Below are 27,173 nucleotides of genomic sequence, written 5' to 3' on the forward strand. Positions count from 1 at the left end.
AAGTTTTAAAATAATCTGACAATATTCAAAACATGTCTTTAGTCGGTTGAGTGTTGGCTCATTACGCGGCGCTGGTATGGAAACTACCGTAGCTCAGTGTCTTCTGTCAAAACAAAAGCCTTTATGGCAGAGGGAATAATAACGCGGCTGCCAACAATGTTGTCCTTTATCTGAATTTACAAGGAGAGGAAATTTAAAACAAAACAAGCCAGCCGAACGCCTGGAATCCAGGCTGTTGTTTCTCGCCCGCACAGCAGACGGTTGGGCTCAGCCCTTGTTTGTCTGCCTCAGAAATCGCCGTCATTTCTGTCATTACGCATTATTTCTCTCCAGAACAACGAGGCTTCGCTCATGAAGAGCAGCAGGCTCAGCGTGTAGCGACGTTCCCGAAGGGCTGGAACATCACAGCAACATCCTGTGGTCACATTGTGTGTAGGGGCCACGGCGTGTGTGGGCGTTGGTCGGAATCTTAGCGCCAATCGGCCAGTTCAAGACAACCCGCAGCATCCAAGTGAAATGGTGCTAAAAGATTACTGGCAGTGATGGTGATGCCAGATGGGAGGGAGAGAAGCTGCCCAGGAGAGCCGGGACACGCGGTGCCAACCCAACTGTGTCTAACAGGAGGTCCGGCTATTTAATCAAACCCAGCACCGGAACTGCACCAGTGCCAGATGCAATTCACACACTTGATGCATAAGCCAATTAGCTTTGTATAGATTTCCCACCACGCCCTCTTCAGAGACGCGACAGTAACGGTTCCTGATCATTTGGGAATGTTGGCGGTTTGAGAGATTTCACAAAAGCTCTGCGCAAACAATATTTCCATACGTTTCAGAGCAGCAGTGCAAGCAGGAGAAGCTCAGCACAGCGGTCGGGAGGCGTGAGCCGTGTGTGTGTGTGTGTGTGTGTGTGTGTGTGTGTGTGTGTGTGTGTGTGTGCCAAAGTCTGCCTCTGATAGATGTTTTAATTAAATAATAATCTCAAATATGCGCAGATAGATGGAGACAAGAGATGATTATGATGCACATGTAGCACGGACGAGCCTTTATAGGAAGCACACACACACACACACACACACACACACACACACACTCTCGAGCTGTGTGTTTTATCCGTGTTTACATTGTTTTCTGTCTCACTTGTCTTTGTCTCTGAGTGTCCCCAGTGTGCTCGTCCTCCCATTCTTCACCTCAATTTGTCTGACCTATTTACCTTCCTGCTTTCCACCTGTGTACCTCCTCCCCCAGGTATTTAAGCCCACTTCCCCTTGAACCAGGTTGTTTTTGCGTGTGCAGCAGTTCCAACATTTGTATCTCACGTGTGTTCTAGGACATTTTATTTATGAGATGTCAATTTATTTATCCCCTTTCGCTCATGAATTTAGATTTGAGGCCTTGATGGTTGGAATGTTTCATTGGCATTCAAACCTGGACTGTAAAGAAACTCCTGGAGCTTTTCCAGGGGCTTTGCTTATGTCTGAAATACACACACACACACACACACACACACACACACACAAACACACACACAGCTAACAGATTTATTTAAATTCACTAGAATGGAATAATTTTAATGTTGCTTTGCACCATTAGTTTGAGTGACCTTTTGACCCTTTTCAACCCCGACCCAACCGCTGCTTGAGCTCCGTCCATCCCAGCCAGGCTCCCTGCTGTGATGGTCAATTAGCCTGCTCTACTGCGACAGGTCAGCTGGTAAATGTGTGTGCTCCAAAACCCCATCCTCCTATTTAAAGGGATAAAAAGGACCAGTGCAAAACACTTCCGCAGCTCAGGCTGTACGTTACTTCCTCCCTCAGCTCAGGCCGTACGTTACTTCCTCCCACAGCTCAGGCCGTACGTTACTTCCTCCCTCAGCTCAGGCCGTACGTTACTTCCTCCCTCGGCTCAGGCCGTACGTTACTTCCTCCCTCAGCTCAGGCCGTACGTTACTTCCTCCCTCGGCTCAGGCCGTACGTTACTTCCTCCCTCGGCTCAGGCCGTACGTTACTTCCTCCCTCAGCTCAGGCCGTACGTTACTTCCTCCCTCAGCTCAGGCCGTACGTTACTTCCTCCCTCAGCTCAGGCCGTACGTTACTTCCTCCCACAGCTCAGGCCGTACGTTACTTCCTCCCTCAGCTCAGGCCGTACGTTACTTCCTCCCTCGGCTCAGGCCGTACGTTACTTCCTCCCTCGGCTCAGGCCGTACGTTACTTCCTCCCTCGGCTCAGGCCGTACGTTACTTCCTCCCTCGGCTCAGGCCGTACGTTACTTCCTCCCTCGGCTCAGGCCGTACGTTACTTCCTCCCACAGCTCAGGCCGTACGTTACTTCCTCCCTCGGCTCAGGCCGTACGTTACTTCCTCCCTCAGCTCAGGCCGTACGTTACTTCCTCATACCCACGAGGACATTTGCTCCTCTCTCTCCTTGACTTTGCAGTCAGCAACATCCTGAGGTGATGCCACACTGACAGCCCTGCTCAAGGGCACGCAGGGAAGCTGTGAGGTGTGTAATGTGATGTGTGACACAGCACTGTCACAGAATCATCAAATAAACATTAAAGTATGATAACATGTCTCCCAAGCTCGGGGGGGGTGGGGGGGGGGGGGGTCCAGTTGGACCTCTCTTTGACGCAGACATTCAAAACAATAACTTTAATCAGTATGTGAGACGCTAAAGGTTTTTTATAGTCTTGCTAATGCGTCTCTGACTATCAGTAAAGCCAACAGCCGTTAGAACGGGATGACAGAGTTTTTATAGTTCAACGAGGACAGAAATATCAACATCAATATTCCCGATGGACTCTCATTGACCTTGTCTCGCTGGACATGTTCATCTTCAGTGTGAATTATAACACTATGTTACTCTCCAGCGGGCTACAGGGTTTCCATTTCAATGTTTGGGATTTTCAGGGACTGTCGGCAGGGCTCACAGACGCTGAAGTCACTTCTTGTTTTCTGTCTTTAACAACCTGTTTCATGTTGAATTTTCTCCTCCGTGTCGCATAAAGCTGAAGTCGTTGCTCACAGGAAGTCGTTTCATTGATTTTCGCTCTCAGTGGCCAAAAACGAGCTCAGATGCTGCAGTCAAAGTCACGATCTCGGTCACACTTGTGAAGGAAACGGGCGCCGGTTCTTCTTCGCCAGCTCCAAACGTCGACCCGGAGTTGTGAGGGAGCTCAGATGTGACGTGAAATTAAATATTAAACACTTCAGTTAAAGATGTGCACGTTCACATGTATTTAGATAGAAATGAATTTTCAATCACGTTGGTTCCACTCAGCTGGCGCTTATACATGGAAATAAGGTTTGTCCTTCACCAAAAGAGCTGCGTATGGCTTTGACCCAGAAAAGTCCTGTCATTTGGAATGATTAAAGTTCCACACACACACACACACACTTTCTACAGATAGATCTATGACAGATGCTAATGCTAACAAGTAAGGAGACAATTCCTCATAATGTCAAGAAATCCCTGTGAGCTAACTGATGGAAGGACTTCCTACTGCTCTGTGGGAACAGACTGGAGACGCAACCCACAGCTGCTTTCTACAAGAAATCCCTTGATTAAATTCAGAGGTGTGAGGTTTTCATCAGAGTGATACGCCGTGGTGGGGGCGTTGGCCCGGGAGTCTCTCCTCTTGACACAAAGGACACCGCTTGTCAGCAAAGTCATCTTTCCTGTGCCCAACATCTCCACTGATTCTGTGCTGCACACTAAACAGGTCATTAATCTCAACCAGGACCCCCCCCCCCTTATCACGCCTGGCGACAGGCTTCCTCCGTGTGTACAGAGGCTGTAAAAAAAGACGCCGCATTTCTTTTTCTCCCTGCATTCGTCCGTATTAGCACGCCAACCTCTGCCCACCGGGCTGAGCTAGTGTCAGTTTCATAGGCTTGCATGTTCACCCCCCTCACACATTATATGCAGGCATAAGGAACCTCTCCCAAAATGGATTGAGGTGCCCACCCCCGCCCCCCTCCATTTTTTCTGCAGCATCAGCAAAGGATCGATGCAGCGTGGTTCTGATGCTGTGGCATTTCTTCAAGGAGATGGATGCTGTGGGGTCCACGAGGCAACACGGTGACATTTACATATGAAAAAATGGCTGCTGTCAGAATGGGGGGCGGGGGGGGGCATACAACACACAGCCATTATCACAGCAGCACGTCCGCATCTTCATCCTCGACAGTCACGTTTCCACAGGAAAATTGGGACGGAATGTGAAAATAAGAAATTCAAAATCTTTGCAGCATCTGCAGGAGCTGGTGTGATGACACAACATTGGGGGAGCAAGAGCACGATTCAGCTGCCTGCCTCCCTGCCTCCCTGCCTGCCTGCCTCCCTCCCTGCCTGCCTGCCTGCCTGCCTGCCTGCCTCCCTGCCTGCCTGCCTCCCTCCCTGCCTGCCTCCCTGCCTGCCTCCCTGCCTCCCTGCCTGCCTGTGCTGGGTGGTCTCTAAAAGGGTCTCTCTGCTCCACACAAGCGGAAGCATTCCCAAATACTTTCCATTTGAAACCGAGCACATCAAACTCAATGACGAAGGCTTAGTGAATGAGGCAGGACGGCCCCAGAGAACTCACTCATTTGATCATTTTATGATCTGACAGAAAGGCCTGATAATCAAAGCAGACTTTAAAATTGGGGACATCATCTGGCAGCCGTCGCTCGTCTATTATCACCTTTCAAAGTCACTTAAATTTAAAAATAAACCTGTAAGCTGTTCTTTCTTATCGACTCAGTTTCTCTACTCATGTAATATCCTGAAGATTTGATCACATTTGAATGGATTTAGTCTTCTGTAATCTCAGGATTTTACAAATAGATCCTCCAGCTTTACTATGATGAACCCTTTTATTATTGTTATTATTAGCATCATCATCATTATGATTATTATGATTATTACTCTTATTATTACAGTTAGGAGCACGTCTGTGGATGCGGTCGGTTATCGAGAGACTCATCTGTGGAATCTTCCAGCTCTGTCAGTAAAGATGAGCTATAAATAACCCAGAGCCTCCGCTCAGATATTAGCTGCATGAGCCGATATCAAATTCTGTGATTGAATTAATATGTTTGGGTGCTTCTCAGTGGCGTCAGACTGGGATTTAACCAGCGTCCATCAGTGAAACTCTGGAACGCTCCCATGTGTTGGCGTATGAAAATGATGCCTCTTAGTGTTCTCACAACTGCAGGGTTAGAGAAGCTCTTTTTCTTAAGCTGGGGAAGCAAACATCCTACCCTCCTCCAGGATCGGGCCCTGACCTGCCGGTTCCGTGGCGCTGCACCTCTGTTGGACTTCTGCAGCTCGAGCCTCCGTTTGCTGTTTCAGGCGATGATGAAAAGCCGTCTGGAACGCGCCGAGAGGAGGCAGATTCCTGCTTTATTTCGCTCATTTAGCTTAGCTCTGCCCTGCCCTCATTAAAGAGCAGCACATAAACAAGTCAATGATTGTGTAGATTATGATCCAGGTTTCTTGGAACCTCCCCAGATGGGGACAAGAACATCCCAAAGAATGTGTTTTTATTGAAAATAATGAAAATGAATGGTATTAAAACCAAAGGTTATTGTTGGAAGATCTTTCTGCTGGTTAGAAGCACTAATGTGGCTCAAGGATGATGTCCATTAAAACTCTTATGTCCTGTTTGACAGTGCTGCTGTTCCCAATAGTTGTTTTTGTGAACAAATGTAAGCTCCATTTTTAGAATGAAATATCGATCCCACTGCGTAGGCCTTTGGTGAACACAGTCGACTCTTCTAGAGCATCAGCAGAAAGACTGAATGACATTAATGTTGATTACGAATTCCTTTTCTTACCGAATGATGGTTGTTTGTGTTGTTTGTTTGTGTTTGTGATTTCATTCACTCTCTGTTGGGAAAAGCATCCTACTTTTCCTCGCTGAGCTGTGCACGGAATCCACAATGGAGGCTTAACGACCTCCAGTGAGCTTACGTGATCACTCCCAACACCCTGGCTCGATCGTCAGGCCCTGGTGGCTGCGCTCTGTCTTGGACACATGGATGACAGTGGAGTGATGCGGCTCTTGATGTAAACGGTGCGGAGGAGCCTCCGCGTCGCTCTTGGAGACGCTCCGTCGGCAGCGGTCGGGCCGGTGTGACCTCCTGCTGCGGGGAGGTGACGCGTGACAGGGCGCCGGGAGTGCTTTCATTCCTCATTTCACTTTTAGAGCACTCCATGGTGGCTCCGCGTGATGAGGTTTGGGTATCGTTCCTCCCTCTGCCCCTCTCCAATCTGTCTCAGTCAGCGAGGAACGCGCGCTCGGGCTGTTAATCTTTATGACAAAAAAAAGCAATTGCAGTTTATATTGAGAGGATTCTTTTCAAGAGATTAATCACGAGGCACTTGTCGAGCCATTAGCATATTAAAATGCACACATTAGCATGAAAATTTCCGCATTTTATCAACTTTTCTGAGTTTTACAAGTGTCCATTTCCAGACGAAACACATTATTAAATATCTTCTTCAGCAGCAATAAGAACTTAAGTAGGTGACGACGCTAACACTTCAGTTTAATGTGTGACAAAGGTTTATTCTAAATTCCAGATGAAGCAGGACAGCAAAAAGATGATGCCAAAGGAAATTTCTATCTCAAAAACATGGCTGTTTTCTTTTATTTTCAAAGAAAGAAGCTTTATGGGAGCCTGGTGCATCACCAGGCCTTGAGAAACGGTTCATGGGTCTGCATATTCCACAGCTATTACATCTTCACTCGGTGGATATCGGCCACATTTCACTGCAAAGTAATTTTAGCAAACAATTTTCATGCTTGATGATGAATTCCTGATGCTGGATGTGTAACCACCGCTGTGTCGACCACCAGTGCTCCTCACGCGCGCAGAGAGGAGCAGCCAAACACGTGTCGTACTAAATTGGACTCATTTCATCCCTTTTGTTAGCGTTGCAGCCCTTTGACTAAAACCTTCTTTATCCACTTGCCTCCATATTTCTGCCTTTGTGTGCGGCCGCTGAAGCCACCGTTTTTGTTCACTGCTCAACAACTGGTGATTTCACTAACGACCCGTGTAATGGTCCAAATAAAAGCCCCGCTTGTTTGGTCTGCAGCCAGCATTCACAAAAGGAAGTGACGTCTTTGTCTGACAGTGTGGAACATAAATGTGCGTCAATTGCGGGTTAGCCTTTGAACAGAGTGTGTGGTGCTAAAGGGAAGTTTAGGGGAGCTTCAGGTGCCGGATGTGTTCCCAAAGCTGGGATGAAAGTGGTGCACCTGTTCCTGGATCACACCTCGAGTGCCTTTTAAAATAACCCCCCTTTAAATGCTTTCAGAGGCCGTCTAGGTGTCTTTGTGTGTATGTTAAAGGATTTCAGTTTGAATCCAATCCTTCCCAGAAAATTCCCCAATTTTCCAGGTTCCCTGATGTTTGGTTATTGGATGTGGTGGGGGGGGGGGGGGGGGGAGGGAAGCACCGCTGCTGTGTGGTGCTTAATCTCTGTAGAGAGTGAAGGGGACAGCAGAGGTTGCTGCAGATGGAGCTGACTGAGAGCAGGTGTGGAGGGTCACCCAGGTGCCAGGAGGGGGGGGGCAATGTCCGGTCCTGCAGGCAAGACAGACACGACATGATTACTGTCAGAACCTGCGTGTGTGCGTGCAGCCAAGTGTGTCATTTCCCCTCCTTCACTGGTCCAGCTTGGTATTTCTACTCTGTCCTCTTTGTCTTGCATGTCCAGAGCAAAGCGACAAAGACCAACTGGAGAACGGGTGTGAGAGCTGCCGTCACTGAAAGGTTTGGGAGGTTTGTCGACCCAAACATCCCTGTCGCAGCTTTGATCCGTTGGTATGTCGGAGGGATTTGGTCGGTGATCTTAACGATGTTCTTCTGAGTGTTTGGCTTTGGGACAGACTCCCTTTGGTGGGACAAAGAGACGGCGAACGTCCTCTCAGTCCTGATGTGTATCAGACTTTGGAGGGAGCCTGGAGGGTTTGCCAGGGTTGCACAGAAAGATGAGACACGTAGGAGGAGGGTTTTCACCTGTTTGCTCAGGCAATGATGGAAGAGATAGACAGTTTTGAGGGTTCCAAGAGTAATTTAGTTTAGTTGTTGTGTTCTATTTTAGGATTTTTATCTTGAGGCCAAGGTAGCTGAGCTTAGCTTCCTTCCTTTGTGGTCTTTGCTACCTTAGATTGTAAATTAAGCCTCAACTTCTCTCCAAGAAAGGCAATGTTAAGCTAACAGCACACACAGATTCAGCCTATATTTGCTTAGCATCACCTGGGGACGGCTCATTTTCTGTTCTTACAACACTTTTGCGCCTGCTACCCGACGCCGAAGCGGAATCTCTACGGGGGGGAGCAGTTTATTGTCTCTTGGAAACCTGCTGACAGACAGCCCAGATGCTAATGCGGATCTGATTTACAACGGTAAATGGACAGTGTTGCCAATAAAAGGAGGGGGACTCTCAGCAGTGCAGCACAGGACATGTAAATGTGGAGGAGACTGTCAGGATTTTGTCTGCCAGCAGGTGCTTCAGGCTTCGTGCCCACTGACTGAACTGGCCACAGGGGGATTTCTGTCAGGCCCGGTTAGTGGTGCCGCTATCTTGCACTGACACTCTTGGTGCGTTTAGGAGTTCACCAGAGGAACGGTGTGTATCCTCAGTGTGTGCAGACATAAATGAGTGTCAGGGAGCGAAGACTGCGGACAATGAGACAAAAGCATGGAGTCACAGGGGGGGGACACCAGCTTGAGCCGCGCGTCGCAAATTATACGTTACACAATTAGAGCAAACTGTGAATTAGGGAACATCTTTGCTGCTCCTCACCCACAATGCTGCAGTGCTGCTGCGCACTGAAGGATTCACACAGGCCGCTCTTCAACCGCGCAGGACTTTCAGCCAGTTGCTGGCAGATTTCTGCACTTTTTTAAGGGGTGGCGGTTGTTTTGTCATGTTTATCACACACACACACACACACACACACACACACACACACACACACACACACACACACCGGCTGTGCATGAGGACCGCACGCCAGTCAGGATATTATCTTAAAAAATTAATATAGGCCAGCCAACAATTAAGAGGCTGGCAATCGCCTCTAATTTTATCCTCTAATTAACTATTTAAATTAATTAAATGACACCAGAATCATATCAAGCAGGACTGAAATGTTGCCAGCCCCTAATTCACTGTTGATTAATGCCTTCCTCGATTAAAATCTCTGAAAATAGGCATCTAAGAAAGCCCCGATCTGCCCATGTCTGTCGCTGAGTAGAAGGAAGTGATGATGTCACTTCCTTTACTTCTCAAATATCTTCAAAGGTGGTGTTTGCTCACATAGCCGGCGCCCCACGACGGAGAATCACCTCGGCCATCTGGATACGGGACCCACCCAGTCCAGTCAGGACTGGTGATGTACACTCAGAAATCCCAGAAGGAAACAGGAAATGATGCCACAGAGCTTCCTCTTTAGTATTTTTGGACCGTGAAAATGGGTCCGGATGCATGATTGAGATACTCTAACACGACCAAGAACTCACTTTCGTAGACGGTGCATCTCTGATGTGGGTTGCATTCAAATGGTCAGGAAGCAATGCTCCGCCCACTTGGCGAGCTGACAGCGAGTGGCGTGCGAGAATTGTTCCTCACTTATTGATTTTTAAATGCTGGATCCTTTTTGCGCTCTGTGCAAAATGATTCTGTTCTTATCTTCTTCCCGGTGTTTCATCATTATTGCACTTCTACCTCCTCTACTAAAGCGACGGCTGCCAGCTGCCCCTCAGAGGGGCAGTTAAGCTATGGGCATACGTCCCGTCCGGGCCCTGGTGCCAGCTCCCTTTATGTCGCACTGGCTGGAGATGAGAGTCTCACCTGTTCCGCTGGAGCTGCTCCTGCTTCCACCCAAAGGTTCAGCTTCACCTCCTGTCCATGCAGCGGTACCGGCCGGGCGGGATGGAAGACAAAATCTGTTTTCCTCATAATTGTCGCTAGAGATTCATCACGACAGGACGCTAAAGGCTATGGCGACTTTAAGAGCCCCTCCCCCCCTCTGACCCCCTCGTGACCCCCATTAAGGGAGAAACAGCAGAAGATGGACAGTTACACCTGAAAAGGTGCATTTAGGACGACGCTTGGTGTGTTTGAACATTTGAAGAGCCGGTTCTCGGTCAGTTTCCAGGCACATAAAAGACCTTTTAATTTATAATCAGGTTGGGGGAAGCAGGGAAATAGGAAGAAAACCATCCCAAGTCTGTGGTGGGTAAGAAGGAAAATCAGAAAATCCTACACTAAAGAAGAAATACATTCCCCTAAATATTATAGGAGGAAGCATTTTACTGTTCTATTGTATTAAGAATGAAAATGTGCGGTTGCTCTTTGAGAAGCAGCGTTGTTGTAATTGAAACGAGCCAGTTGTGTTTCTGCCCATTTAGGGCCCCTGAATTGAAATCTCCTTGCTGCCATGTGTGAAATTGACTTTGTTTTAATCAAAATATATGGCTATGCAGAGCGACCAACCGTTTCAACGGTCATGAAACCTGTTGTTTTTCAACATACCAGCTCCACAAACAAACAAACAGATAAATAAATAAAGAGATAAATGACCAAACAGGGCGAACAGGGTTCATGTTTTAGGGGAAATGTCCCTCTGTGACCTGTGCAAGCTTCAGACACTATTAGCATACACGGCAGTAAAACGTGCACTTTTCCAGGTTGTTTAGTCAAAACCAACATTTCAGCATAGTTATTTTCATATACGGATTCAATAGAATCTCTCTGTCTGAATCAGCAGAGGACTCTTCGGCCCTCCTAAAAGCATCCACTCAAAACGAGGTGAACAGAGTGGCCACCATGCCAAATGGACACATAAAAAGGGGACATTAATGGACTTAGGATCAGCATAAATCCAGCCATTGAGCTCTCGACTGCTTTGCCTTTGTGAGCAGGCCAACGTAAATAGAAGAGGTTTGAAGCTGTCCCAGGTGGAACACACGTCTACTTACTCTGACTCTGAGCACCAGTGACATCAGACTTCCCACACTGGAAGAAAGAAAATACAATTATTTCTCCATTTTACGTTTTAACTGAAAATTCTTAATTGTGAGGGAAGCTGAGATGTTTACATCCATGTGGCGTTACGTATGACGCACACGTCTTATATCTGCCTCCACATCCACTGTTCACCCAGCACCAATGCAAATCAATGTTCACCACTGAAAAGCTCTAAACTAGCAACTTTGAAACGATTGGCAGTGTGTAATAAAGTGCACAGAGCGTCTCCCCTCAGCGGGGTAATGAGCTGTGGAAGCAAACCTCCAGCAGACGCTAACAATCGGAATCACGAGTGGAATGAACGCCGCAACAATCCGCTGTTCTGACAAGTGCCATGTGGAGGAAAATGGCAATAAAGATGAAAGGCGCAGAGGAGGGGGGTCACATCTGTGCTGGAGAAGAAAGTAAACTTGTAAAATGTTATCTTAGAGCTGGCATAATGATTTTTGCCTCCCTTTCACTCATCAGAGGAAGTCTGGTCCACCTGGAAATGGGCCCAGCGGCTGTGTTGTGACGTGTGCTGCACCTCTGCTTCTTCCCTTTCTTTTATTCCCCCCCCCCATTTAAAGATCTGATAAAGATTCTGAAGATCTGCTGAATGCAGAGCAAACTGCAATATTGCTGCGGGTCTGCTCTTTGAAAGATATGACTTGGTTATGAATCCCATAGATAAGTCCCTCAGGTCGGTTGGGAATGGGAGCAGATTGAGATGGCGTTGGAGGAAACGCAGAGTTTAGAGAGGGAGTCTGAAGATGGACTCCAGTCGTCACTGAGCCATTTAAACTGAATGAATTGTAATTCAGTTGTCTTATTAAAAGGGCTGAGTTAGAGAAGGGGCATTTGTTCTTGGGCCAAAGGCTCCATTGCATCCTTTGAAAAGGCGTTCCTGATACATTGAACGGGATATTGGGCTTCTTCTGCTGTGCTGCAGCGTAGTCACGTCGTTTGATAAGAATGTCGTCATCAATATCATCAATATCATCACAGCAGAGATTTTCAGTCCTGAAGGCCCATCCATGAACCCGGTCCTGAGTGACCTTTTCTGGTCATCAGCACGGTTAGTGAACGTAGCCTGGCTGAAGCTCTCTGTCCTTTCTAATCCTTTCTAAGCCTTTGACCGCGCTCACCAAACCTCCCAACTATTTAACTGATCAGTTGGCTGACTAACGAGGTGATCGATGTCCTCCCGTCCCGGTGCTGCTAGCAGATGGAATCATGCATCGGAGGGCACTTTCATCAAACTCCTATCGCGGGTCTTAATGACGCCATTTGTCAGCGTTACATGCAGAACATCGTAGAGATTATAGAAATCATCGAACGCCAGGCTGTCGTCTACCGATCAAACTGTAGAACTGAGCTGTGATAATATCACAAAGGTTTGTGTGTGCCGTCTAGAACACCGGCTAGGTGATCCTAAAACAACGAGCCATTTAGATTTGCTCTTTAGATGCAGAACTGAAAGTGTTTTAAATGTCTCGTGACTCTCAGAATTAACCTTCGTTAGCCGTTAGCACTTCAGGTGCTCATGGAAACTGAAAATGGGATCAACATAGATTAAAAATGAATGATATTTAATGGTGATTCATCAAAACGAATCCGCAACAACCGTGTGATTAATCTGATTAAAGGATTGAAACCTTTGGGAGCGCCAGCCACGTGTGATTGTGTCATCATCACAGTGTTTTGTAATTATTAGCCCTGTTTCGCAGAGCTGGGCTGGAATAAAAGCGTGCATTGACTCTTGTCTTGTTAAAGCGGAGGACAAGCTGTTACCGTGATTGAAAGTGCATTGATTGGCTGTAGTGCTTATCTGGTGCCTCATCGCTTAAACCACTGAAAGGCTGTGATGACTGGAGCACATTGATCCCGAGTGGGTGAAAGTGATAACCACAAGCTGCATGTGGCCCCGGGAGCAGGGTCCACAGTCCTGCAAACGATCCAGACAGGACCCCCTGAAGACCATCTAAAGTCCAGAGAGGCTGGTTGAACTCTTCTATATTTGACCAGGTCCTCTTAAACAGCTTTAATTTCCATAAGTGTAATTAGTGGAAGCATTTGTAGGTATAGAGACCAACTCCATGCGTCAGGTCCTCCGCAAGGCCCCACTGTTTTCTATCAGAGGGTCGTTTGGACGTTCTGTCCAACTTCCACCGTCAGGTTTCATCTGGAATCGCTTTCGTCTCTCGTTCGTCTGCTTTCTGTTTTATCAAATGATTCTGTGGCCCCGTGGTGACCTCGGGTCAAGACTCACACTTATCTCACACTCTGCACAATCACGCTGGCTTTGACCACCAGTCGATCCTCCAGGTCCTCTGGGAATACTTGCAGGATCTCCAGCACCTCCTTCCTTCTGAGACAGGAACTACAGACAGTTCCTAAAAAGAATCCCAACGTGATGAGATCGTGCAGTGTGATTTTGGGCACTCAGTCTGTTCAGGTTAAAGGAAAGTTAAACTCGTGTATAACTCCCATCGCTGCCGACTGTTTCCATTTCTCTGTGTACTTATTTTAATTTACGTTTTTTTTTGTGGGACACTCTGGGGCTGGATGTGTTTTGTCGTTTTAAATTGATTTTAATGCATCTCTGGCCGACGGCGCTGATCATAGGAGTTGCAAATGTGCTTCGGTTACACTTCCTGCAGGGTGCCAGCGATGTTGACACCACAGATGGTTGAAATGTCTGGGACTCTTAACAGGCATGATATGAAAAATTAGGATGCCACTTTTCCCATTTAAAAAAAGTCACTTCCTGGTTCCGATAGGACCTCTGAACTGCAGCGCCAGCACAATGAGCCCGGCGAGAGCAGAGCTTAAGAGGGTGTGAAGTCACCCAGCCTGAGGATTCATCCTTTAAGAGGCCACCTGGACGTTGACCTGTCCAGGTCTCTGGCCGCCTCCGCCAGAGCCGCCTCCAACAGAGCCGCCTTCAACAGAGCCGCCTCCAACAGAGCCGCCTCCGCCAGAGCCGCCTCCAACAGAGCCGCCTCCAACAGAGCCGCCTCCGCCAGAGCCGCCTCCGCCAGAGCCGCCTCCGCCAGAGCCGCCTCCCCCAGAGCCGCCCCCAACAGAGCCGCCTCCGCCAGAGCCGCCTCCGCCAGAGCCGCCTCCGCCAGAGCCGCCTCCGCCAGAGCCGCCTCCAACAGAGCCGCCTCCGCCAGAGCCGCCTCCGCCAGAGCCGCCTCCGACAGAGCCGCCTCCAACAGATCCAACAGAGCCGCCTCCGCCAGAGCCGCCTCCAACAGAGCCGCCTCCGCCAGAGCCGCCTCCGCCAGAGCCGCCTCCGCCAGAGCCGCCTCCGACAGAGCCGCCTCCGCCAGAGCCGCCTCCGCCAGAGCCGCCTCCGCCAGAGCCGCCTCCAACAGAGCCGCCTCCGCCAGAGCCGCCTCCGCCAGAGCCGCCTCCGCCAGAGCCGCCTCCGACAGAGCCGCCTCCGCCAGAGCCATCTCCTGGGTCTGGTGTCAGCAGGGTGCAGCGTCAGCAGCTTTTCTGGTCGCGCCGAGTTTGTTGCTGACAAAATTGCTTCCTGGTCAAAGGAAGTTCTGAACATTTTCCCTCCGGCAGACTTGTCCAAACTGTCACAAACACAGTGAGAGACGTTACGTGAATGTCTGACTCATCCCTTTTTTTGTGATTTCACGAGAAAAGCCAGGAGAACGCGAGTGTAAGCAATAAAAGGCTATCACAACAACAGCAGGTCTTCCTATTGTTTCAGGTTACAATTGTTCTTTAACAGATACTCAGTTTATTCCACGTTTCCTCACAGACCAGCTGGTGGGGCAGCGGCTGCTTCAGGGATGAAGGTCATCCACGCGACCTTGACCCGCTGATTTATCCTGTGATATCAGTGTATGAAAGGAAGAACGTAGACCTCAAATGTAAAGATGCTACATGTTCACGGTAATGGTGGTTGCTAGTGAATTACACGGTTGCTTTTCTCCAGCAAACATCACCCCTTGGGTTTTTCTGCTGTATGGCTTCTCCTGGTGTGAGGATTCTTTTTTGTACCCCAGAGTGGAGATCTGGCCACAGCTACACAACAACACTTATATTATTATATAGACCTGTTAAATTGGGCGTGACTACAATATTACACTGTTACGTGTCAAAAAGGCAAATAGAGTTTGGAGATTTTGTCATCACTTCTGCCAAAAGACAAAAAAAACTGTATCTGCTCTGCTGCTTATGTTCGATCCGAGTCTCCCAGCAGTTACCAGCCAGGAGGCAGGAACACCTCCAACAATTTGCCAGTCCAACAAACACAACAGTCCACAGTCGCATCTACGGGAGGTTCAAGCCTCCGATCCATAAGGTAGGGGCAGCACGCGTCGCTGCCTTCCCACCAATGACTTCAGTCTTGATGTTTATTGAGTATTTCATTGTTCTTTAATCACACATGGTCAAATGAACACGGCTCACAGCTCTCCTGTCCTCTGTCCTCCTGTCCTCTGTCCTCTGTCCTCCTGTCCTCTGCCCTCCTGTCCTCTGTCCTCCAGAGGCGTGCAGGCTCTAGGCTTCTGTGGAAAACATCACGTTCGTGCACAGCCGTGTTTCTCAGGTCTATTATGAAAATATCCTTTATCCTCGTTAAGAATTAAGCATGTTCAAACATGGCAGCCTTGAATGGTTTTCATAAGGATGATGAGAAATACAAGTTTTTAAAGCGTATCATTTTTGTATTATGTTAGGAAGCTTCCCAGAAGCTGCCCATCAGGAAGGCTTCCAGGCTTTTCTACTATTAATGTTTCCTTAGTAACGAGCCACCGCGTGCTTATTAATGGAATGAAGCAAGGCTTTTTTTTGTTAACGTTCAGTGATGGAAAAGCTTTGTGCGTTGTGCACGTACATTATCATGTGTAAATGATCCGTCTTTACTCAGAGCAGATAGCGAAGGCGTCCAGCACGTCAACGAGTCAGACACCGAACACCGAAGGAAGAAAAAGTAGTAGAACAATATTAGAACATGTAGAACTCTGGAGAAACACTTTTTTTTTAGATTTGGTCAAATTCAATTAATCAACAGGTTGCCCGTGCTAACCGCGAGTTTTCTCACAAACGTTGCTGAAACCCACCACCGGTGGGTGTTTGCAGGTGCTGCGTCGTCATCGTTCTGGATCTGAAAGGTCCGTCGTGGAGGAGGTTCCAGCCCGAGCCAGCCTGCCTGTGGTGCTGCTCTTCCAGATTGTGGCTGCATCAGAAAGACGCCTGTTTTGAAGGTGACGGACAGCTGGATCGAGCTGGTGTAAAAGGACCTCGTGGAGCAATTTGTAATTGGTGGTAAATGTACTTTCATCCATAACAACAAACAAATCTCTTTGGTTTAATTGTGTTATTTAAATCAATATGAGGTCCGAGCGTTCCTCTAAATATTAATCCCATTTACAGTGGCTGTGTTGTGCCTGCAGGCGGAGAGAAAAGTCATTTGTGTGTGCACGTTGCGTGCACTGTGCCGCCTGCCCGTCGCTGCCCCCATTACTGCCTGTTTGTGAGTGAATGCGCGATGCAGCCAGGCAGAGCTGCGCTCCATATTTCAGAACCTGCTCGCTGCACCAGCGTTGTCACACTCGTGACCGCTGAGAAGAAGCAAACAAGGGAGAAGGAAGTGGATCAGCTGGATCCACTTTTAAGGAAGAGGAGCGGCGTTCATTTACCCTCAGATGCCTCTCGGCGTGCAGAATTCCTCGCGTGTGTTTTCTGCTCCATTAAGCCTCCCCTCTGTTTTCTGTCAAGCTCATCATTTTTTGTCTTCGTGCTAATGGATTCTGGAGCGAGCCAATTCTCTATTCACAATCAGAGAATGCTCTGGGTCTTTAGAAACTCGACCAATGTTGACGCGAGGCGCCGCTCTCGCAAACGTTATTTTGATTTGCCTCGTTTTCTTTTCCCCTTCAATCTTTTCAGCTTCACCAGAAGGTGACACAAAGCAGCAGTCATGAATCGTGAAAATGTCACACCAAAGGTGCGAGCAGCTTTATGAGGCCCGACCCTGAGAAAAGACGTATGTGGTGCCTATTGTGGCGGATTATTCAGGAAGGCGAGGAGGCGGCGTGCATCTTCTCAGCGCTGATGAGAATCGGAGTCGCTCTCTCAGCCTTTTCTAGTGCGGCTCTCGAGCCTCGGAATGAACCGCCGGCCCTCAGCACTGTTCCTCTGAAACCGGAGCGCAACACTGGAAACGGGCGGCTTCTTTCAGGCACCAGCAGAAGTCTTGGAGTAGAAATGGGTTTTTCAAAGAGAGGATCCTTGTTTCAGGATGGAGTCGAAGGTAATTTAGGTGAGATGCTCCTTTAGTTGAAAACAAAGGGCAGTAAATGAACAAGCTGGACAGTGACCATAAATGGGTGAAGATCTATATATTTCAGAGGTTTTAATGGTAAATGGCAGCACGTCTCAACCTTAGATCCAAATGGACTTTGAAAATGACTTTGAAGCAGCCCATTAATATAAGGGCGGACTGCTGCGCCCACTGTATTTGAGTCAAATATGAGAGCAATCAAAAAGAACTACCTCCTCATCAATAAACCACAGCCATCCCATCCATCTCTCCAGAGCTATGATGGATAGACATGGACCCGTCTAATTAAAGGATGAATTATGGAATAGATTCAATTCATCACTATTCTGTCATTGCCATTAAATTCAGTCGCTCCCGCACTTCCCTATCTGGGCTGTGCCGCTTTTCTGCATCTATCAATCATAAATCAAGGGGAAAAATGAGTCCCAGCAGGGATTCTTATGTAGTTTATCCGGCCAAGACTCGTCTACAATCATTTCCGGCCTTACGTAAATGTGTTGGAGCCAGTCTGGGCACCGCTGAGTCTTCCCAACCGCATATGGCAGGGGAATAAAGTGTTAGAACAAACATGGCAAGAAAGACTAACAAATGCTGTCGTTCCTTAAATAAAAAGAAGAAGAAGCCACAGTGGAGACAGACAAACCGTACAAAGCAAAGCATTCACACTAAGACAATCCCACTTTTCCACATATGAAGGATGGAGAGCGTAGAAAGACGAAGCGTGGCTGATCTTCATATGATGTGCACTCAAACCGCAGTAACCAGTGGCAAAATCTGCTCTCATTTCATTCTGAAGACCGACTCAGCCAAAGCAGCTTACTCCATTTTCAACAGTAAAACCAAATAAAAAGGACATTGCGGATGAGTGTCGATCATTTGGCAACCAAAGGTTTCATGTTTCTGCAGTGATGAGGAGACAGTAATCAGCCACAAAAGGAAACCCACCAGAGGGCTCAAAGGAACCTGATTAAATCAACTTATCAGCACACAATGGCCCCAGAGGCTGCTCCCAACACTTGTCCATACATTGTTACACAGCACCCCTATAGAGACTGACGAGGTACCAGAAGATGGTGCGATATGGGGGAGTCTGGGTAACAGAGCTTTCATCGTTGCCTCCACGCTGATATTGAGAGCTGAGCGATAATCACAGCAAGCCCATAAGACATTAGCAGGACGGCTGACCTGAGACAAAAATTCAGGTGTAGTTCGTATGAGCTCATAAACTGAATACCTGGGGCCTACATGGATCATTACCAAGGTTAAGTGCCAAAGTACCCTCTGAAAGTCTGCAGGAAGAAGTCAATGCAGCACTACTAATGGTCCCATTGTGACCATCACTGAGGTCCACAGGTTGATAATGTATCAGCGTAGGTAGAATGTTGTTGAGCATCAGCCCTGTAAGCTAACACCACATATGTAAAAGGAGGCTAACAGGGAGCGAGGTGGTGACACCTGAAGCTCTTTAAACAGCCAAACAGATCAGGATACACCGGAACCCTGGAAGACGATGACCTTTCTGTGCACAATGAAGAAGGTCGTGTGTAGTAGAGCAGCTCAGGCAAGCGTCCACACGGCTCCATACATGAGCAGGCCTGAGCAAATGGCAGCAGCTGGGACTGTGGCAATTGCCTGTTAGCTTCAGGCACGATTGACACCACAAAGTTTCCATGTAGGCCTTAACCCCCAGTGTGGTCATCTCCAGACAGTCAGGGGTCATTTGATCAAGATGAATACAGTCAAGGTGGTCTCAAACACGGCTAATATATCACCAGCAAAAGGGCTGAACTACCTGGAGGCAACGTGTCCTGGACATCTATCAGCACCTGTGCTATCAGAAAAGGAGAGAAGAGTGGCTAATAAGGTGTTCACTACATCCCTAAATGGAGTGCAGGTCCAGTCTAAATCGTCCAGAATATTCCAGTGTGCAGAGGTGTTCCCAGTCCTTCATTAATTACCTTTACATGCTTTTCTATGAAGTCGTTCCTCTCTGTGCATCGTGACATTAACTCCACACAGATTTTGGCAGTTTGTAAGAAAACAAATCAACTGTGTGAAGTCTGAGGACCCCGAGACAGGAGGTCGAAGGAAAAATGTAATTTGTGCATTTCCCTTTCAAAGCCGAACCATCTGGCACCTGAACTGACAGCATATTTGGGCCGTCACTCTTGCAGCACTGACATTAATGGAGGAGGCGCTGGAGGCAGTTCTGCAACATGAAAACTGCTATTGAACACCAAAGAAGAAGAACAACAAGAAGAAGATGATGATTAAAGAGCCACGAGATTAAAGCTGAGGCGCGAGTGTGCTATCGTGCACGTGCACAAGCCCACGTGTATCATGCTTGATGATCGTTTACGCAACTGTCGGTGTTAAAAGCTGCAAAAGTTCCTGCAACATTTGTGCTCATGCTAATGCTAATGTTAAACTCCTGTCCCGAACCTGGTCCGGGACCTGAACCTGTAGCAGCTGGATCCAGAATTCATGAAGGCATCACGCGTTTTATTAGGTTATTCGTTCAAATCTTTGGTGAAATGATGACTTTGGTTGTAACTGAAGTTCTAACTTTAATTGTAAATTGGCTCCAAATGCAATTAATTGACTTAAATTAGTAAATAAATGCGAGTGACCCATTATACTTTCCGACTGGCAATAGTGAACCGCGTCCTGAGAAGCTCTCCCAATCTAACTGGCATCAAAAAACAAGCAATTTACCTCATAAGTCAGATTAACAGAGCATAAACGGGGAAATCCATCTCAGAAAAATGAGAACAAACCCTGGCTGACGTGCACTCTGTTGACTGACGGGAAAGAAACGTGGCATGAATTGCTGCTTGATTGGAGCTCCAACTTCAGTTCAGAAGATTCAGCAGGAGAGGTTCCTCACACGGTCTATAACAAAGGGACTGAACACCACTCCGGGACGTTAGATCGCATTTAGACATTAAAAAAGTATAAAACTCCTCATTGTAATGTTTGATAGCAACGTGTATATAATAGTGTGACCCCATTTAGAATTTCTGAAGCCCCATCAGAGGCTCCAGGCTGACGTTTAACCTCTCAGTGGAATCATGTGAGGGAACCAGGAGAGGAGCTGCGGTAGCTCTTGGAGGTGAGTCAGGGGTCACAGCATGCGGGTCTCCTGTTCTCACTGGTGAGTCTAACCTTTGCTGTGCTCCATTACTGGCAGATGCTCTCCTGGGCTTGAGTAGGAAGATGGGAAAATGAACAGCTGGAACTATTTTCCTGTTGTCTGTTTGATGCCAGGGGGCACGTTTGTTAATTTCCATATGGAAATTTCGTAGGTTGCCTGGTTGTGTCGACGTGCTTGGGACATGCGTGCTTTCTGTGCTCGTCAGGGTGTTTCCAACAACAGCTGAAAGCTCTGGAGTGTCTGGAGGGGGTGAATGACATGTGGGCAAAAATGAGGACTGTGTCTTTTAGTCTCAGCAGCTCCACTGAAATGTCCCTGAAAACTAGAGGGAACCTAAAACTTCCTCACTTGGTTGGCAAATGTAAGGAAAGAGCTCTCGGTGAGGATGTGAGGTCAGCAATATCAAGGTGAACAATGAATGCGTGTTGTTATCTATTAGAAATTACAAGTTCTACATTTACGTAGAGTCTTCTGAAACGTTATGACTCAACATGTCCACATATGTGCCGCTGGACAGGTTGACCAAGTGTTTGAGCTACCGTCCATCCGAGGAGCTGGAATCCATCTCAGCGCTCAGGAGAAGCATGAACCCTCTCTGGGTACATGTGCTCGTCCTCATGAGTAGGTTTTTGGGCACAGACCCAGGATTCATCCACGTATTACCAGTCACGCCTCATTTACAAAACTGGGAAAATCCAGAAGTGGATGACGGACGGACGGACGGACGGACGGACGGACGGACGGACGGACGGACGGACGGACGGACGGACGGACGGACGGACGGACGGACGGACGGACGGACGGACGGACGGACTGCTGCCACAATGTGAAACTGGGGGGAAAAAAAGTGCTGATAAAACACAGCGCATGTCATCGGCTTCGTTCAAATTGCTCAGAAAATGTCGATTAAGTCACACAAACGATCCAATTTGTTGTGGTCGTGAACCACAAACCGTCTCGTCTGTGACGCACAGGGAACCTTTTAAGGCGGTTCAGATTACAAACCCAGAAAAGCAGCTCATCAGTCATTCGCGCTCATTTACAGAGCTGACATTTTATTCTGGTGAAAGGGATTAATTAACATTTCTGAAGGCTTCACTGGTTTGGAGGATCAGCTTCTGTATGGTTTAAACTGGAGCCCGCCGTTGCTCCAGCTCTCTCATCCCCCCCCCCCCCCCCCCCCCCCCCCAATATGAAGGATTATCTCTTCATTGTGGGATAAAGTGATGAGAAAGAATTCAAAGTGAACATGGTTCTATTGTGAGGGTGAAGATATCGACAGGGCCTCCCCCAAAGATGTAGGAGGTGGTCCTTGTGGAGGCACTCAGTGCTAATGAAGCATATCCTTCACTATCTATCAGCTGTCTCCTGCCAACTATCAGTGGACAAAATCAATGCACATGTGGTCAAAGAACCAGCAGCACTTGAATGCACCTCCATTTATCTGCGCCATTAACTCTTCCTTTTGTCCCTTTTTCCGCCAGCTGATCTTCAGGCCTCGGAAGGACGAAAGGATGACTTCATCGGGTGTTCATGGGTGCGACTCGTGATGGTTGTGGGGTCCATTCCCGTCAGTGCCGCCATGGACTCCCTGTCTCTCCTCCCAGTCCCCTCCTTCTACTGCTCCTCACCTCTTTCCCTTCCCAGGTTGCTGCAACGTTCTCACCTGGCAACCATGGCAACGAGCCGCCACTGGGGGCTGCAGGAAGTGCTGTATCTGTTGTTCTAGTGATAAAAGCATTAAAAAGATGGCTCCTTATTAAGATTTGTGACCCAGTTTTTGCGTTCTCCAGCAGATCAAGCCCATCCCAGCCCTAATTAGAGGTGGTTCTGGTCTCTGCTGTGGTGAACTTTACCCTCTTGGGTATTTCTGTTTTTCCCCCCCTCCTCATTATCTAATAATGATTCCGATGTCTTTTATTCAACTGTTGCATTGTGTCTGGTGGCAGAGTATCAAAATCCTGACATTATGTCTCCCGGGAAGGCCGGGAATGAGATGGGCCAGCCAGAGGCAGCCGCTGCTGCTGCTCTTGATCATCTTTTCTGCATGGCTGCGATGCGGCTGCACTCGCTCGGCTGTTCTGTGGGCTCTAGGGCGCCTGTGCCATGTCTGTCAGTTGTGTGTTGGAACGTTTTCACTTGAAAAGTCATCGCAGCTTAATGGGCGTGTTGTCCCTTTTTACTCGGCCACTCAAAAAACCACATTGTCACATTCAGTTTCCTGCTTCCAGACCTGTTGTTGAGGCAGATGGAGGCAGATTTCCTCCTGTGATGCAACTGACTCCCTTTCGAACCTGAATAAATGGTGAATCCCGCTAACGGCTTTTCAAACACAGAGGGATAATCCCCCTGAAATCTTGAAGTTTAAAAGCCACATCGTCTTATTAATACATTAAAAGAAATCACCGAGGTATTAGAGATTCAGTGGGTGGGAACATGCTCTTGGAGGTAGTTCAGCCCAGGGGTTGATGCTATTAACTGCAGTATTTCAAAGTGAAATATTTGGTTAAAAGTGCTCTGCTGGGTCTTCCGTTCAAACCAAAGCCAGTGACTCTGGAATCTGACTCACGAGTCGGTGCAAATCATCACCCTCTGCCAAGACCATTAGATGGGTCGGTCTCCTTCTCTTCCAATTAAATTCACTATGAATTAAAAACTCAGCCTGAGAAATTGCCCGATACAGACAATAAAGCCCGAATGTATTAGTTATGAACCCAGGCAATAGCAAACCAATTACAAGTGAAGTCAGATTTGCATGTTTTCAGTTGGTTTTATTTCTTTAATCTGTGGTCAAGCTGTCAGAACGTGCGCGTGATTTAACTGGCGTTTTTGCTAAACTTGACTTGAAGAGTGCTGCTATCAGGCCCTGCTGGAATAATCTCTCATCTCAACACTCTCAACTGCAGCTTGTGTATAATTACAGAATCCTCATGGAATATTTCGCACCGTGCAGGATGAATTAAATGATAAGAATCTCAGCCGTCTTGGTACTGTTTCCAATTGTGGCAGAAGAGTTAATACGTTTCTTTTTCATATATTGATTAATTTACGTGAGCTGACGGGTGAATGCTCGATTAGCTGTGAAGACATTTATTTATCTGGTATATGATGCTCGTAAGCTGAAAGTCAGTGCAAAATCTATGTTATGGGCTATCTAAGAACCCTGCATGGGTGTGTGTGTGTGTGTGTGTGTGTGAACACTAAATAAAACATATTTCATCATCTGTTCTGGTTTTAATAAAATACAAATCATTGGAGTGCTTTTTCCTGAAGCTATATCATGATCTCAGGGGAGACTGTTGAATCTTCAATCACTATTTGACTTTCTAAAAACAAGCTGCGCCCGCGGCCTTCGCCATTGTGGGAGAGGAGAAGCATAAATGCTTTGATATTTGAATTATCAAAGCTTTAGGTCTATTCTACAGGGGTAATGACTCCCGGAAAACAAAGGGCGGCACTTTTCTCTCTGTTTCCTGCTGCATATTTCAAACTTGAAGGTGATTTTTCTTTCTCTCGCAGTCTCTGACGTTCGTCACGGTGGATCCTTCGACTCGAAACCAGTAAAGCTGACGCAAGAGTTAATAAGTTAATAAGTGGTTTGCCTTTAAGACTGGAGCCCAGTGAGTGAAGGACGAATGCTATTTAGTATTTAATCATCTCGTGATACTTAACTCAATGCCTACGTTCAGTAGAATTAATATCAGCGAAAATCAGTAATCCTCTGCTCGGATCCTCGTTTTGTTCCTGACTTCACGCTGATCTTTGGAATCATAACGAGACCTTTTACGTTTATTGACGTCGGACATTTGTGATCGCAAACGTTCGTAGCTGCAGCTCCGGGTTGAGTGGCAACATGGACGCCAAAATGGCCCTGACTTGGTGATTGGCTAGATCGATGGGGGGCGGGGCTACGGACATGCCAACATCAATTATTTACGGGTTGATACTTGAAATCGACTGACGATTATTCTAAAGGTTCCTTAATTAACACGATTACCTCTTTTATGATTACTTTAAATGCTTTTCTTACATTTGCTTCCCTTAAATCAGCGGTTGCCATCTTAACTCCAACTTTAACAGAAGCCCTCGCGACACTGTCCACCGGGGAGCAACAACAGTCTCGGCTTCCTCTTCACGCCATGCAGCCGTGGCGGCGTCTGTCTGGCACGAGCGGCGGTGATTAAAGGGCGGCTGTCAGCAGACGGCAGCAACACTTACCGCTCGCGCGGGACCAACTTGACCAAGACAAATGGAAACATGTCTCCCTCCCTTTTTGTCAAACACCTTATCTGTCTGGAACTATGCGGCGAGGGGAGGCGGATGCATCCGCAGCAGGTAGGGAGTCATTAGAGTTCCTCCAGTCTCCCCCTTCCCTCTTCAAGTCGGGAACAAAGCGAAGCTCCCTTGTGTCTGAGGGAAAGTGGGCCGCCGCAGCAGAGATAACCGGGCCTGAAGCTCGGCGTCAGCGGCGGCAACGTGTGCACGTTTCAATCCGTCAGTGACAGAACGACGTCGCTTTAGATTTAAAACGCGTCTCTTTCTGTCGAGCAGCATGATGACCCAACCACGCAGCAGCCGTTAGGTGTGCGCGGACATCCCGGGGAGGGCTTAAAGACCCGGAACTGATCCTAAAGATGATGGAGGGATTTATGCTGATTTATGATTTATTATGGGCTGTATTAATGAGGGGTGAAGCCAGACCATCACGCTTCTGTTTCCCTCTTTTCAAGCCACAACTGAAGAAACCAAAAGAACTGAAATTCCTCATCTCACATCTGGATTCAGGTGACGTTTGATTCCACCTGAAGGTGTCATGATCACATTTAGCTGATCGTTCCTTATAAAAGGTGAACACATACACATAAACAGTCTCCTGGTCATATTTGGAATCTGAGAGTTTTCAGGAATCTGAATTAGATTTATCGGGGGGGGGTTATGAATTCCGTGCACACTTTCTTCTCTTTAATATTTCAACGGTGTGTTTGTCAGGAGAGAGGGAATCATTAAGATTCCAGAAAGATTGCTGTCAAAGTTAAATAATTCAATGTTGAAAACACGACACATAAGAAAACCCACCGGCCCCCGTGAACCCCTGGAGGCCTTTTGATTGCTCAGCTTCAATAAAACATGGAGTGTAAATCTCAATTTATGGTGTTAAAAGTCTCTTTTAGTGCACTTTGGCCTCCCTTCCAACCTTTCAGCCTTCACTTTTATTTTTGATGTCAAATTGATGATGCATAGTGACATCGTGGCAGCGCGCATTAGCACATTCTGGTTTTACCCTCTTTATCCCCCCCCCCCAATTTCCACTTTTTTCATTACACACTCAATTGAAAGTAGGAGGGGGGGGGGGGGGGGGGGTTGCCTCTGTCTGCAGAGGCTGGTGCATTCGGGGAAAAGCTCTGCATGGTAAACCTGATCCGCCCTCCTGGGGCATTTTTACATCTGAACATGGTAGCGATGGAGGAGGAGCACCGATGAGCTCCCTCAACAGGTTCTTCACACGACAGTAAAGGATTAAGATGGACCAGCGTTAAGGTGTGACCCTAATGTGGGCAATTACAGCAGACACACGTCATGTGACTCCGGCGGGGGGGGGGGGGGGGAACTCCACAATTACTTTGTGGAACTAGAGAACATATTCAGATGGGAGATGAACAAACCATCTTCTGCTAGACAAACGTAACGAGAACTGGTTGTGAAGGGCCGAGGACAGCATTACAGCGTTCCTCGTTACACACACGTACCAGAACCAGCAGAACCAGAACTCCTGTCTGGACGGAATAGCTCCTCCATATTTGAGAAGCTTCTGTTATGTCCCCTGGCGATTGAATTGAATTCTTTCCTTCTAGTTTATATCAACTTTAGGAACTCTAATCTGTTGATGCAGGGTGGTTTTGCATTCATCTAGCATTAGCATTATGCTGGGCAAAAGCATTGCTTTGTGGATTTATCTGTGACTCCCACACGCTTCTTGGCTTCTAATTTTCTGATAACAGCAGAACACGAGTTCTCCCGCCTAAAAGACACAACTTGAAACTCGAAAGTGCAATTACAGCGGAATAAAAGTCAGTGGTCCTCCAGAAGACAAGAGCACAATGGAAGCCCTTAAAAAAAGCCCGAAAAAAGCTGCATTTCCAGCTCTGCGCCGGTATTGGGAGGCACCAGATGGAGCTGTGATTTGGACTGTATTTCGCCTGGTCGCTGTGTGTGAAACTCGTCTCTGAACCACAGCGGCTCATCCCCAAATCCTCTGAAAGCAGCGTGCCGGAGTCACTTCCTGCTCTGACTAGACCTTATCTTGGGATACAGGCTGTTCGCAGGTCTAACAAAATCCAGGCAGATTAGCTCCGACTAGGAGTTAAACGAGTCACCTTCAAAGCCTCAAAGACTATTATCTGTTACCGGCGAGCAAAAGGTCCTCCAGAGCGCGAGCTGCACAGGTTCTGGAAGGAGATCCCAATTTAGATGCAACAGTCTCATGGAGGAAAATCGAAGTATGGATTTCTGATGAAATTCCGCCTGGGAATTGTGAGAAGGACCCGATAATGACGCGCCGCCCCCGGTTAATGTCAAAACACTGCCTGATACACTTTATCTCTGATGTGAGGGGGAAGCAACAACCACAAACATGATGTTAGCTCTTTTCCAGGAAACAATGTGCTCCCGATGTTCTGAAAGGAGGCCGGCGAGGGAGCGTTCCT

At 47.6% G+C, this 27,173-nt stretch overlaps 1 long non-coding RNA gene across 1 annotated transcript in view; it reads left to right on the top strand.

The window, feature by feature from the left end:
- The window catches only part of LOC115247302 (uncharacterized), a 95,981-nt gene extending 73,763 nt beyond the window's left edge, over nucleotides 1–22,218 (top strand). The window contains exons 2-3 of the long non-coding RNA XR_003886354.1: nucleotides 16,112–16,297; nucleotides 21,954–22,218. This is a non-coding gene — a long non-coding RNA (uncharacterized lncRNA). The remainder of the gene's footprint in view (nucleotides 1–16,111; nucleotides 16,298–21,953) is intronic.
- The last annotated feature ends 4,955 nt before the right edge of the window (nucleotides 22,219–27,173 follow it).

The sequence above is a fragment of the Takifugu rubripes genome, chromosome 20 (genome assembly GCF_901000725.2).
Source record: "Takifugu rubripes chromosome 20, fTakRub1.2, whole genome shotgun sequence".
In the NCBI taxonomy this organism is placed as follows: domain Eukaryota; kingdom Metazoa; phylum Chordata; class Actinopteri; order Tetraodontiformes; family Tetraodontidae; genus Takifugu; species Takifugu rubripes.